The sequence below is a fragment of the Ceratotherium simum genome, chromosome 29 (genome assembly GCF_057802395.1).
Source record: "Ceratotherium simum simum isolate JZ-2026a chromosome 29, ASM5780239v1, whole genome shotgun sequence".
In the NCBI taxonomy this organism is placed as follows: domain Eukaryota; kingdom Metazoa; phylum Chordata; class Mammalia; order Perissodactyla; family Rhinocerotidae; genus Ceratotherium; species Ceratotherium simum.
Window position 1 is genome coordinate 33,980,036 of NC_141928.1, and position 13,035 is coordinate 33,993,070.

General features: G+C 41.1%; 1 long non-coding RNA gene across 1 annotated transcript; it reads right to left on the bottom strand.

Annotated features, from left to right (window-relative positions):
- Positions 1-1,738: 1,738 nt before the first annotated feature.
- Positions 1,739-9,792, bottom strand: LOC147913254 (uncharacterized). The gene is made up of 3 exons (XR_015549035.1): positions 9,504-9,792; positions 9,140-9,331; positions 1,739-2,039 (listed from the first exon to the last, which is right to left on the bottom strand). It is a non-coding gene; the product is annotated as an uncharacterized LOC147913254 (long non-coding RNA).
- Between the last annotated feature and the right edge of the window lie 3,243 nt (positions 9,793-13,035).

Consider the following 13,035-nt stretch of genomic DNA (forward strand, 5'->3'; position numbering starts at 1 on the left):
GAGGGCTGTTGAGCTTTTTGTTTTAATTAAGGTGAAATTCACACAACGTAAAATTAACCACTTTAAAGTGAGCAATCCAGTGGCATTTATTACATTTACAATGTTGAGCAACTACCATCTCTCTCTCTATCTGTTAGCCCACACCCGTTAAGCAGTCATTCCCCATTCCCTCGTCCTCCCAACTCCTGGCAAACGCTAGTCTATTTTCTGTCTCTCTGGATTTGAGTCTTCTGGACATTTCATATAAACGGAATCATACAATCTGTGGCCTTTATGTCTGGCTTCTTTCACTTAGCATGATGTTTTCAAGTTTCATCCATGATGTAGCCTGTGTCAGTACTTGACTCCTTTTTATGGCTGAATAATATTCCATTGTAGGAATACCACAATTTGTTTATACATTCATCCACTGTTGGACATGTCCATCATGCGTTGCTGCATTATTTCCACTCTTCTGCTATTGTGAATAGTGCTGCTCTGAACATGCCTGTAAGTGTATTTGTCTGAGGACCTGTTTTCAATTCTTTGGAGTATATACCTAGGAGAGGGATCGCTGGGTCATATGGTGATTGTTTAACTTTGTGAGAAACTACCAAAAAGTCTTTCCATGGTGGCTAAATGAATGATTTTACATTCCCACCAGCAACGTATGAGGGTCCCATATTCTCCACAACCTCACCAACACTCGTGCTTTTTCATTTGTTTGATTCCCTGTATATACTTGAGGCTATTGCTGCCCTCCCAGCTCCCATCACCCACAGCCCTAGAACAGATTGGGCCGGGTCTTCTGACCACAAAGAAACAACCAAACACTCTCGGGAGTCAGAAGCACCAATAAAAATGAAGACCCTTACTATAACTAAGTTATACTGCTCCTTGTTTGTTATTTTAACAATAATTAGTCTAGTGTCCAGGTGGTTTTGAAATTGTCCAGAGAACCTGGAAACTAAGACCATCCGGAAGGAGTTGCTATTGGCAAACAAACTTTATGACCCTCAACTCACTAGAACCCAAGGCAGTACACCATCTCCACTTACAGTTTTCCTCCCTAGTGCCACATTAGACGTCCATGAAGGTTTCCTTCTTAAATGAGGATACAGTCAAGGGAAAACTACTGGGGTGTGAAAATAGAAAGTCAATTCAGATTGGAAATTTGATTGACAGGTTGTACAGTGTGGGAAAAGCACTGGATTTAACATACAGACCTGGGTCTGAACCTTGACTCTACTGCTTATATCTTTGTGAACTAAGTTAACCTCCTCGAATCTCAGTTTTCTCATTTCTAAGGTGGGAATAATGATACCTACCTCACAGGGTAGATGAAAGCTTCTAGTCTTGACTTCCATAAATGATCAGTATCATTATTATTGTTGTTGTGATTATTTAAAATAATGATTAACAGGAGCCGCATGCAGAAATGCTAAGTAAACATAGAAAACATATTTAATCGTGTGTGTTCTCCTCAAATCAAGAGCTAGCTCCAAAACTAACGTGACCAGGGTATCTACCTAGACGTGTGATGTGGTTGCTGCCCTCCCAGCTCTCTCCTTGTTCCCTAACTTAGCTCTCTCCTTGTCCCTCGTCCTTGGACAAGCTTCTTAACCTGTCTGAGTCGTATCTGTAAAGTGGAATAACAATACCTGCAGAATAAGGTTGTTTGAGGATTCAGTAAGATATTGTATTTGTAAAGGGCTTAGCACAGCGCAAGTTACATAGAAAATACTCAATAAACGTTAGCTATTATTTTATTATTAATAATAAAGGTATTATAACTTCTCTGTAGCAAGGGTTTAGAGAAAGGTGGAGTCTACACAGAGTCTAGTAAAAGGAAGCCACAGAGAAAGAACCCATCCATGTGACTTGTCCCTTCCCCCGGAGCATGAGGGTCTCCCCAGGAGGTCCATCCCCACGGTAGAGATGAGTGATGAATTGCACTCCAACAGCTTGTCGAGAATAACTCTGAAAATGGTCTCTCCTTTGCTCGCATCCAGTCTCACCAAGCAGTCTTGACATAGGACTTGGTTTCTACAGAAGTTTTCCTAAGGGAGGGAAAATGCACTGATCATCCAACCTGAATACTCCAGAATTCTGAGAAAGTACAGTTCTCTTTGTAAGTTAATACATTGGTGTTTAGTTTACCCATCTGTCTGTTATGATTTTGACTGGCCAGATCCAGTCTCCCTAAAATCTAATGAACTATGGACATTAGAGATTACTTTCATCAGGCTCTTTTGGTGGCAAGGAACAGAGACCCATTCAAACCTGCTAAGGGAAAAGATGGTTATTGAATTTTAGGTGAATTGAAAGAACCCAAGTTGAGCAGGGCCTTGCAGGAACCTAAAAGCCACTAGGAACCAATCTTTATCTCTCTCAGTTGAGGTCAGTGTGTCTTTCTATGTCTCTGCTCTCTCACTTTGTCTCTCAGGCTCCTCGTCTGGTTACACGGTTATCTCTCTCTGTATACGTGCTCCTCTCCCCGACCTCCCAGCCTGCTCCCTCCACTTACTCACCTGCACTTGGACATCGTGGACACCCCAGCCTATGGTACAAACCTCCTCCTTGTCACTTGTTTCATACTCACCCACACAAAAAATGTGATTGGCCCAACTCATCATTTTAACCCAGACACAAGCTGGCAGCCTATGAATTGACTGCTTTTAACCAGAAGTCCTCTTCTGACTCAATCAGCTGTTATGGGATGGAAGGGAGGTATCATCTGGTACAAAAATAATCCCCAGCACAGCAGGGACTGGGAGTGAAAGTATTCACCAGAAGCAGGCACGGTGGGTAGATGCATGGAAATCATCTTTATCATTAAAATCACTATTTATATATATAAATCACTTTAGTAGTTCCTCTGTAAGTATTAACTATTATTATCACATAGTGGAAGACTGGATAGTCCTTGATCTGTGGTGACCCCACCAGGATACAGCTGTCCTATTAGGCAATCTCTGACTGCTGGTCAATCTATCTCTTTGCACATTTCTCTTTAAATGCAATATCAAACACCAGACAAGCAGGAGGATGGTTTTTAAGAAGCTTCAGGGAATGGCGGTGATGCCTCCCAGGATCTTACCACTGAGTGCAGAGTTGATTTTCTATCTGAACATCTCCTTCTCAGAGCTGGAGAAGGGTGGGCTATTCTTCAGATGGCCAGATATATCCAAATATCTTTTCTAAGACATGGGCATTGAGAAACACTAAAATGCCTCAACCTACAGGATCCAGCTGTCCAGGGACAGAATGAGGGGCAAGAAGGTTGGAGTGCTGAACCAGAGGCTCCTTTCCCTGAGACCCACCTCATATATTTCAAGGTGGCTGGATTTGCAAGCTACTGGCCACTGGAATTGCTGGTGCCACAGCAATGTGACACTGAGGTGGTTTTGATGAACATATTATTGATACCTAGCTGTATTAGTTACTCATTGCTGTGTGATAAATTCCTCCAAAATTTAGAGGCTTAAACCCACAAACATTTATTATCTCACAGTTGCTGTGGGTCAGAAAGCAGCTTACCTAAACAGTTCTGCCTTGGGGTCTCTTATAAGGTTGCAGTCACGGTGTCAGCTGGGGCAAGAGGCAGGTTCCAGTTTGTCCTCCTGGGTTCCAGTGTTCTTTGTGGGCCCAAGTCTGTCCTCACAGGTTCTAGCTTGTCCTTGATTTCATCCACATCCAACTTTCCTTCTCAACTGCCAACCTGGCTGACCTACAGCGACTTCAGGCTCAGCAGCCTGCACAGGCTGTTCCACCAGCTGCCGCAATTGCATGAGATCTAACCTCTTTAAAATGTCTACAGACACTGCTGCAAGCCTGGGTTACTTTTCATAAAACTGCTTGAACCTGTTCTGTATTTCTAGACCTGCTCTGCCACCAATAGGCTGTGACACCTTGGGGAAAAGGTTTGGTGTCTGAAAAATGAAGAGTTTGGTTTAGATCCCTAATGGCTATTTCAATGTTAGTTGCTACTACTCTCTTCCTTTCACTATCAAATTTCTAACTCAGTAATCCCACTTGCAGGTGTCTCTCCCAGAAAACTATTTGCCTGTGATTACAAACAGACATGTTCATTGCAGCTTTGATAATGGAAAGTAAAGGCAGGCAGGAGGGAGGGAGGGAAGGAGAAGAAGAGGAAGAAGATGGAGAAGGAGGAGGAGGGGGATGAGGAGGAGAGGAGGAAGAAGAGGAAGAAGGAAGAGAAGAAGGAGGAAGAGGAAAAGGATGGAAGGAGAGGAACACTGGAAACAACCTAAAGGTCCCTCAGTAGGGGAATCATTCCATAAACTACTGTTTTTCATAGGGCTGACAAAGCATTCTATCGACATAGTTTTTTGTTTGCTTATTGTTGGTTTAGTTTTGTTTTGCCCGGCCATTTTGACTCTGTAACAACTCCACAATTTTAAACCAGGTGAACATTTTAGTCTTGGGCATGTTCTCCCCACCCCCCTACTCCCGAACATTTTGATCCATTTTGATCCAACTAAGAGTTAGCTTGCTCTTAACTCTACAGCAAATATGAGTAGTTAGTACTATAGGCAAAGCTAAAAAAGCAACAGACCAACAGAAGATGACAAGGAAATGTTATTCCTCTGGAGCATCTGGAAGGATTTGCTTACAATGTTCTCATAAATTAACTAAGAATTAAGTATAAATTATCAGTATTTCATCCTGATATTCATAATAAATATTTCTGGTAGAAATAATTAATACAAAATAAAACTGCAGGGCTGGCCTGGTGGCGTGGTGGTTGGGTTCGCGCACTCCGCTTTGGCGGCTTGGAGTTCACGGGCTCAGATCCCGGGCGTGGACCTGTGCACCACTTATCAAGCCATGCTGTGGCGGCATCCCATATAAAGTAGAGGAAGATGGGCATGGATGTTAGCCCAGGGCCAATCTTGCTCAGCAAAAAGAGGAGGATTGGCAACGGATGTTAGCTTGGGGCTAATCTTCCTCACAAAAATAAAATAAAATAAAATAAAAAACTGACAATGGCTAAAACTGCACATGGCAAATGTCAGATCTGCTAACTTTAACTTGGGAAAACAGGACTTGTTAGAAATACCAATCCCAGACTAGAACTCAAAATGCTAGAAAAGCTATCAATTAAATTTAAAATAGAAAAGCATTGATCTTATTAATTCTATTAATTATAATTTCAGTAAAACAAAAATGTAAAAATTTGGAAATTGATTAACTGTGTTAACTGCCCAAGGAATTAAATGAGTGTAAAAGAGTGGACTCCAGAAAATATACTCTTACCAAAAATTCGTGAATGATGGTGTAATCCTGATTGATATTCTTATGTTTGTAAACCTAGATTCTACATGTCATTGAGTCAAAAGAATAGGGTAAAAATAGCAAGGTCGAAATCCTAGTGTTAAAAATTCTTAGAGTTAATTCTTACAGCCAGTGGTTTGAGAACCACTTCTGTAGAGAGATAAGAAAGGAGGGTCCAGTGTATACCAATGAAAATCCCCAAAGTATTTGTCATGGAATTTGACAAGTTGATTCTAAAATTCATCTGCAAGAGAAAACGTTCAAGAATAGTGAAGAAATTTTTGCAAAAGATCAGACATAGGACTTGCCCTATCAGATAACAAAATATTCTATAAACTTACAGAAATTAAATCTGCATGTTTCTATACAGGAATAGACAAATCCAAGCAATAAAATAGAGCCCAAACAGACATGCGAGAATATCATATGTTTAAACCATAAGGAAAGGACTGATTAGTGCACAAATGGGGTTGAGATAATTAGCTCTCCATTTAAAAAAAAATAACATTTCTACTCTACATCCTATGAAAAAATTCCAGATGGATTTTAAAACTACATGTACAAGAAAATTATACAAGTATTAAAATATTATACAGAACCTGTTTGTATTATCAGAAAAGGAAGTACTTTCTCCTGTGAGATACAAAAAGCAAAGTGATACAGGACAAGATGGATAAATTTAACTATGTAAAAACTGACTTCTACGGATATAGTCCCAAATCTTGGATTCTAATACCCTTCTCCAATAAAAGGAACTAGGGTTCCTTGGAAAAATGGTTGGTTCGAGAATTGGGGTAGGAAATATACCAGATAAGCCTGGAGCATTCTGTAGTGCCAGAAAGTAAGGAAGAGCTAAATACACACATACACACACACACACAATTATGGGGATGTGTCAAAGGGACATAGGAGCCAATTGAAGAGCTCCCAATGGCTAAAGCTGGAACAATTTGAGCAGTAAAATAAAGTAGTATTGAATTATAACCCAAAGTATAAAATAAATAACCATGAGTCGATACTGATATAAAGAAATGATTGAACAAACAAATAAGTGGGGGAGAACAGACAAATTTGCCATGCAGAACAATTCCAAATAATTTATGAAGATACTCCACCCTCAAGGAGGTGGAGCTTAACTCTCCACTCCTTAAGGGTGGGCTCTGCATAGTGACTTCCTTCCAAAGAGAACATTATGGAAAGGGGGGAAAGGAAGAGTAACTTCATAGTGAAAAAACTGGACAAACATGACCTCAGCCAGGTGATCAAGGTTAACATCAAAGGTTAGGTAGGTCATGTTGATGGCCTGTACCCTCGAAGTGATGTGATGACAACGACACATTACCTATGTGGTTTTCCTCCCCAAAACCCAAAACTCCAGTCTAATCACAAGAAAAATATCAGACAAATCCCAACCGAGGGACAAGATACCTAACTAGTACTCCTCAAAACGACAAGGTCATCAAAAACAAGGAAGTCTGAGAAACTTTAACAGCCAAGAGGAGCATAAAGGGACATGATGACTAAATATAATGTGCTATTATGGGTAGGACCCTGGAACAGAAAAAGGACATTAGGCAAAAACTAAGGAAATCTGAATACACTATGAGCTTTATTTAATAGTTATGTATCAGTGTTCCTCTTCCCAACCCCACGCTGGACATAAAAAAAAAAAAAGAAAGATATGCTGACTACAGGATGGAGAACAGATTGAGTAAAACAATAATATTACTGTGTCAATATTGGTTCATTAATTGTGACAGGGGTTCCATACTAATATAAGAGGTTAAAAATAGGAGAAACTGGGTGTGGGGGTATAGGCCAACACTGTACTATCTTTAGTTCAGTGTGACCTTGACAGTTTTGAGAAGTATTAGGTATTTTATAGGATGTCCCTCAACTTTTCTCAATATTGGACTGGGGTTATGGATTTTGGGGAGGGCAGTAATTATTAGAATTTTTAAGTGTGCAATTCTAGGTATTGAATTCTAGAGAAATACTACTTACACATATGGAAAAAAAGGCATGAACAAGAGTTTATGAAGCATTATTTGAAAAAAAAAAGTAAAAATTTAACATCTATCTATTGGGAAACGATTAAATAAACTATAGAATAGCCAGAGTGTAGACACCATATTCCATTGACTTCAGGATGTCATCTATTCTAGATATCATTAGTTTATGTATCGTTAAGAAAGAAAAATGCTCCTAATTAAGCTATAACACAGAGCCTTCTTATCACTTATAATTTTTGTTTTATACTATTCAAAAAACCAGTTGAGACAAGACATGGATTTTTAATTCCATATTATCCTTGTACATACATTAAAATGAAATTCATGAAATAAATTGATTCAGGCATATCTAAATCTTATGAGAGTCTGAAGCTTCTGAATCGTGTTTAGACTCAGAATCATCAATATTTCAGGCTGTTCACATCCATTCTGCAAGTTTTGAAGCATATCCAGCAGGCAGTGACAACTACATCACGACTGCTGCCTAGCTGACAGCAACTGTAAGATGCATGCCAATTTTAGAGATCATAAAATGTAAATGAAAAAATGTGCCTTAGAACAATGAAACAAGGGTATCATGCAGCAGCTAAAGGAACCAAGGAAGTTTCATACATGCCACCATCGAAAATTCTAACTCATATTGCTAAGGAAAAATAGCAAGTTGCAAAAAATGTATACAGTATGAGTTCATTTATGGAATAAAACTAACCTCTATATTTCTGTGGCAGACACTGAAAATCTGGTTACCCAAAAGATATTCACAACTCGCTTTTGCTATGCCATTCCACACTTCAGACACTTGAAAGGTAAATTACTTTCCCAGACTCCCTTGTTGATAGAGGGGTCATGTGATACTGTTCTGGCCAATGAGTTGTAGGCAGATGTAGCGGCAGGCTTCCTTCCCTGAATAAAAATATAAAACTTCACAAGAAGATGACTTTTGTCCTTTCCTGTCTAGTATGTGGACACATTCTTAGAGGAGCAGCAATCAACTTGTGACCGTGAGGACAAAAGCCAAATGCTGTGGATGGTGAAACCGAAAGACAGAAAGGGCCTGGGCTCCTGATGACCTCACAGAGCCCCGCACTGCTGGCTACGCACTGCTGCCCCTGTGCTGCCTTTGGACTGAGACTAATAAACTGCTTTCTTTTCTTGGGTATCCAGTTGCCTGAATAAAGTCCTAACTGCCACAAGTCATACATGTGTAGAGATAGATTAAAAAATATCTGAAGGGGCCGGCCCCGTGGCATAGCATTAAGTGCACACTCTCCACTGCTGGCGGCCGGGGTTTGGATCCCTGACACAAACCGATGCCCGACTTGTCAGGCCACACTGTGGCAGTGTCCCATATAAAGTAGAGGAAGATGGGCACAGGTCTTAGCCCAGGACCAGTCTTCCTCAGCAAAAAGAGAAGGATTGGCATGGATATTAGCTCAGTGCTGATCTTCCTCACACACACAAAAAAATCTGAACAAAATGCACACTAACCTGATGAGAGAGGATAACTGGAGGCGAGAGGAGGAGGGGATGTTGGGGGACTTCAGCTTTATTTTTACTTTTTGAATTCTTTACAACATAAATGTATTCACATATTACCTATGTAACTAAAAACATAACTGTTTTTATCAGATTGATGTCAGAAATGGAAACAGACTTGCTGATAAGAACAGAGCTTACAATGGAGCAGCATCTCAGGCTAAGATATTTCTTCAAATGACTTAAGTCCGGAAAAGACAAAATTTTTCCACTTTCCATTCAGAAAGGTTAATCTGGTTTGATTTACTTGTCTTGGAGAGTGCAGACTGCCTCATAGTGGACACCAGTTCCTTTTCTAAAAGCTCACAAATTACCTTTGGTATGATCCATCCTGGGTTTGGCTTGGTGCTCAGTAAAAGTCCAGATTATCAGACTGCATTTTTCAACATCTACTTTTTTCTCCTTTTTAAAATCAGAACATGTTCCAGTCTTGAATTTCCTGTTACTTCTCACGTACTTTGATATTTTCCAAGTATTACCAGCACAACAGTTGCATACAAAAGATCCTGGCACAAAAAAACACATTATGACGATTATTATGCTATTAATAATGACAATGATAATAATAGCACCTACCACTTATCGGGCATTTTCTGTGGCCAGGCACTGTGCTAAGCCGTTTACACACCCTGTCTCATTTAAACTTCACAAAAGCCCAGTGAGGTCCATAACTATTACCAGCTCCATTTTGTAGAGTTAGACACTGAAGCTTGAGCAGGTAGCTTGCTCAGGGTCACAGAGAGTCACAGTCATAACAGGTTGGAATCTGCAAAGCCCAGCTCTTGATCTCTAAGCTTAACTTAAAAAAAAGCAAAATCAATAGACTTGTCACGTAAGCAGTAAAAGGCTCATCGTGTGTCAACTCAGGTCAGTCCCCAACAGGTTGTCTTTGGGTACCTTCCATACACCCACTAAACGGCCCCACCCGCGCTAAGCCAGCAGAGCCAGAGCCGACTCCCTTTCTGATCCTTTGCGTATTTTCCTTATCACCGTGGTCCACGTTCCGCAGGCTCCTCCCCTACTGTAGCCGCAAGCGCCTCCTGCGCAAGCGCACTGCGGCCCGGAACCTGACCCAGGTTCCGCGAAGCCCCGAGGGCAGGGGCGCCGGTGCCGAGGGAGCGCGCCAAGCGGGGCCGCGCCGGAGGTGGGCGGGGCCTCGGTGTTGGAGGCGGAGCGGCCCGGGCTTTGGGCTTTCGGAATGAATGGCGCGGATTAAACGTCTCGCGGGGGAGGAGCCGCAAGAAGTTTCCATTGCACAAGTGTTTCGTCACTCACCCATTTATTCCAGAAATATGTATTGGTGACTACTGTGTCCGGGCACCCACCTGGCACGGAGACTGCCCTCCCTGGGCTCCCGCGCTTGATAGATACAACAGATAATGTGAGAGCCACGGACCGGGAGATGTGAGAGGTGTTTCTTGAAACCCGTGTATCTCCCAACATCCCATACAGGAGAAGACGTAATACGGCAGGCGGGAAAACGGCCTAAGTCAGGGTTCGTGTCTGTTCCCACTAGGGAAATGGCACCCAGATTGTCTCTAGGCTTGCCCTTCCTTTCTCTTCTGTTCTCCAGGGCACTTGTGCTGACCCCACCCGCACTTGTGTCAGGGTCGTGTCCATCCTGCTTTCTAGAAGCTTACACTCTAGTGGGGTTAGAACACTCCCACCATAATGTAAGATGAGGAAAGGGGGCACTTAGAGGGGCAGATGGCTAGGGACGGGTCTGTGGAAGGCAGACAGTCTTCACGCTGGTCTCCTGGATTATCACTGTGGTTCAAAGTAAGTAGGTAGTGACAGACCCAACATATGCAGAGTACTTGACAAAGTGAAGGTCCCCGCTCAGGAAGCTCACGATCAAAAAATAAATAAATAAATAAAATTAAATTAAAAAGTGGAAACAGTAGGCTGTGCTGTTAACTAGGGGAAAGCAAAATAAATGAAGAATAAATAGAAAAGTAATAATTTTGTTTTGCTTGCTTATTTGTATTTTTGTGACAAACTATTTTTATTGCAATTCTGTTTTCTCCAAAGTCGAGTCGTTTCTCGAATCTGCAGCAACCTGGTCCATTTTTGCATAAATTCCTCTTCCCGCAATGTCTACTTAATGTCCCCCTCCACTCACAGTTCTTCCTCCCCATACCTACCACCTTCCCCTAATAATTGTTGAACAAATCCTAAATTGTAGAAATGGTTTGTGCTCCCGTTCTGCCCATCTTCCTTTATTTCTGGAATAGTCTTTAACTCATTGAAAAACAGCCAAACCTTCTTTTTTTACTTTATTGACTGTTTTATAATTTCCCAGTTCCAAAAAGCTTTCCATTCATCCAGTCTTACAAGTAAGTAGTCTAGTAGATTCCTTGACACTGTCCCCACCCCCACACCACCATATCCAACATATTACTAAGTCTTGTCAATTTTATGTCCCCAAAATTTCTCAAACCTTTCTTTTTCTCCTCATCCCCATCCACCAACTTAGTCCAAGCTCTCACCTGGATTACTGCTATACCTACTTCCATTTCATTTTCGCCTCCCTGCCAATCCATTCTCCCCAGAGTAGAGTGATTTCCTTAATACACAAATCTAATCTGTCATTGGATGCCTAATACGTATCAATGGTTTGCCTTTGTCTTAAGGATAAAAACCAAAATCCTTAATAGGATTAGGATAGGATTATAATGTGGCCCTGCCAAAATCTTCACTCTCTTTGACTCTGTTCTCCCTTTTTGTCTTTCTGGTTCACCCACTGTCCTTTCAGTTCCTTGAACATGGCTTCCCACCTCAGGGACTTTGCACATGCTATTCCTTCTGCTTAGTGTGTTCTTTTCCTTGCTCATTACATTCTTTTTAAAATTTTTCCAACTTTATTGTGGAATAACTGACAAATACAGTTGTATCTATTTAAATGTATGACGTGATGATTTGATATACACATACATTGTGGAATGATTACTAAGATCAAGATAATCAACACATCCATCACCTCCCATAGTTAACTCTTTTTTTGTGTGTGGTAAGAATGCTTCAGACTACTCTCAGCAACTTTCAAGTATAAAATACCGTATTATTAACTATAGTCACCATGCTGTACATTAGATCCTCAGAACTTATTCTTCTTATAGCTGCAAATTTGTACCCTTTGACCTACATTTCCCCATTTCACCCTCCCCCAAGCCATTGGCAACCACCATTCTATTCTCTGAGTCTATGAAATTGGCTTTTTATTTTTTAGATTCCACATATGAGTGATACCATACAGCATTTGTTCTTCTTTGTCTAGCTTATTTTACTTAGCATAATGCCCTCCAGATTCATCCACGTTGTTGCAAATGAAAGGATTTCCTTCTTTTTTACGGCTGAATACTATTTCATTGTATACCACGTTTTGTTTATTCATTCATCCATCAACAGACATTTAGGTTGTTTCTGTTTCTTGGCTACAGTGGATAATGCTGCAATGAACATGGATATGCATATATCTCTTTGAGATACAGATTTTATTTCCTTTGGATGCATATCCAGAAGGGGGATCATATGGTAGTTCTATTTTTAAGTTTTTGAGGAACCTCCATACTGTTTTCTATAATGGCTGTACCAATTTACATTCCCACCAACAGTGTACCCAGGTTCCCGTTCTCCACATCCTGGCCAACATTTGTTATCGCTTGTCTTTTTGATAATAGCCATCCTAACAGGTGTGAGGTGATATCTCATCGTGGTTTTGCTTTGCATTTCCCTGATGATTAGTGATGTTGAACATCTTTTCATGTGCCTATTGGCCATCTGTATGTCTTCTTTGGACTCATCACATTCTTAACACCTACACGTCCTTTAGATCTCAGATTCGACATCACTTCTTTAACAGAGACTTCTCTGACTCGAAGACCAGGTCAGTACAAAGATAAATTCTGGCCAATAAGCATGATTAAAGCCAGAAAGTGCGTGTGTTTGGAATCCGATTTGCTCCTCCAGGTACATTCTTCACTTTTCTCTACCATGCTTTGTGCTCAAGGAGGCCAACCTGTGTGAACTACACCAAAGTCTCCCTAGCCCTCTGGCTTCCGATTAGGGAGAACAACCTGAGTGGGGAGCATAGCAAGAATTCAGAGCCAGGTGGGATGTCTTGGCGTTTATCCCCCTGCTCCCTCCTGCGATGTTGCTGCAGGCTGGCTGCTCCCACAACCAAGTGCTTACTACAGCTTCTATCAGTCAG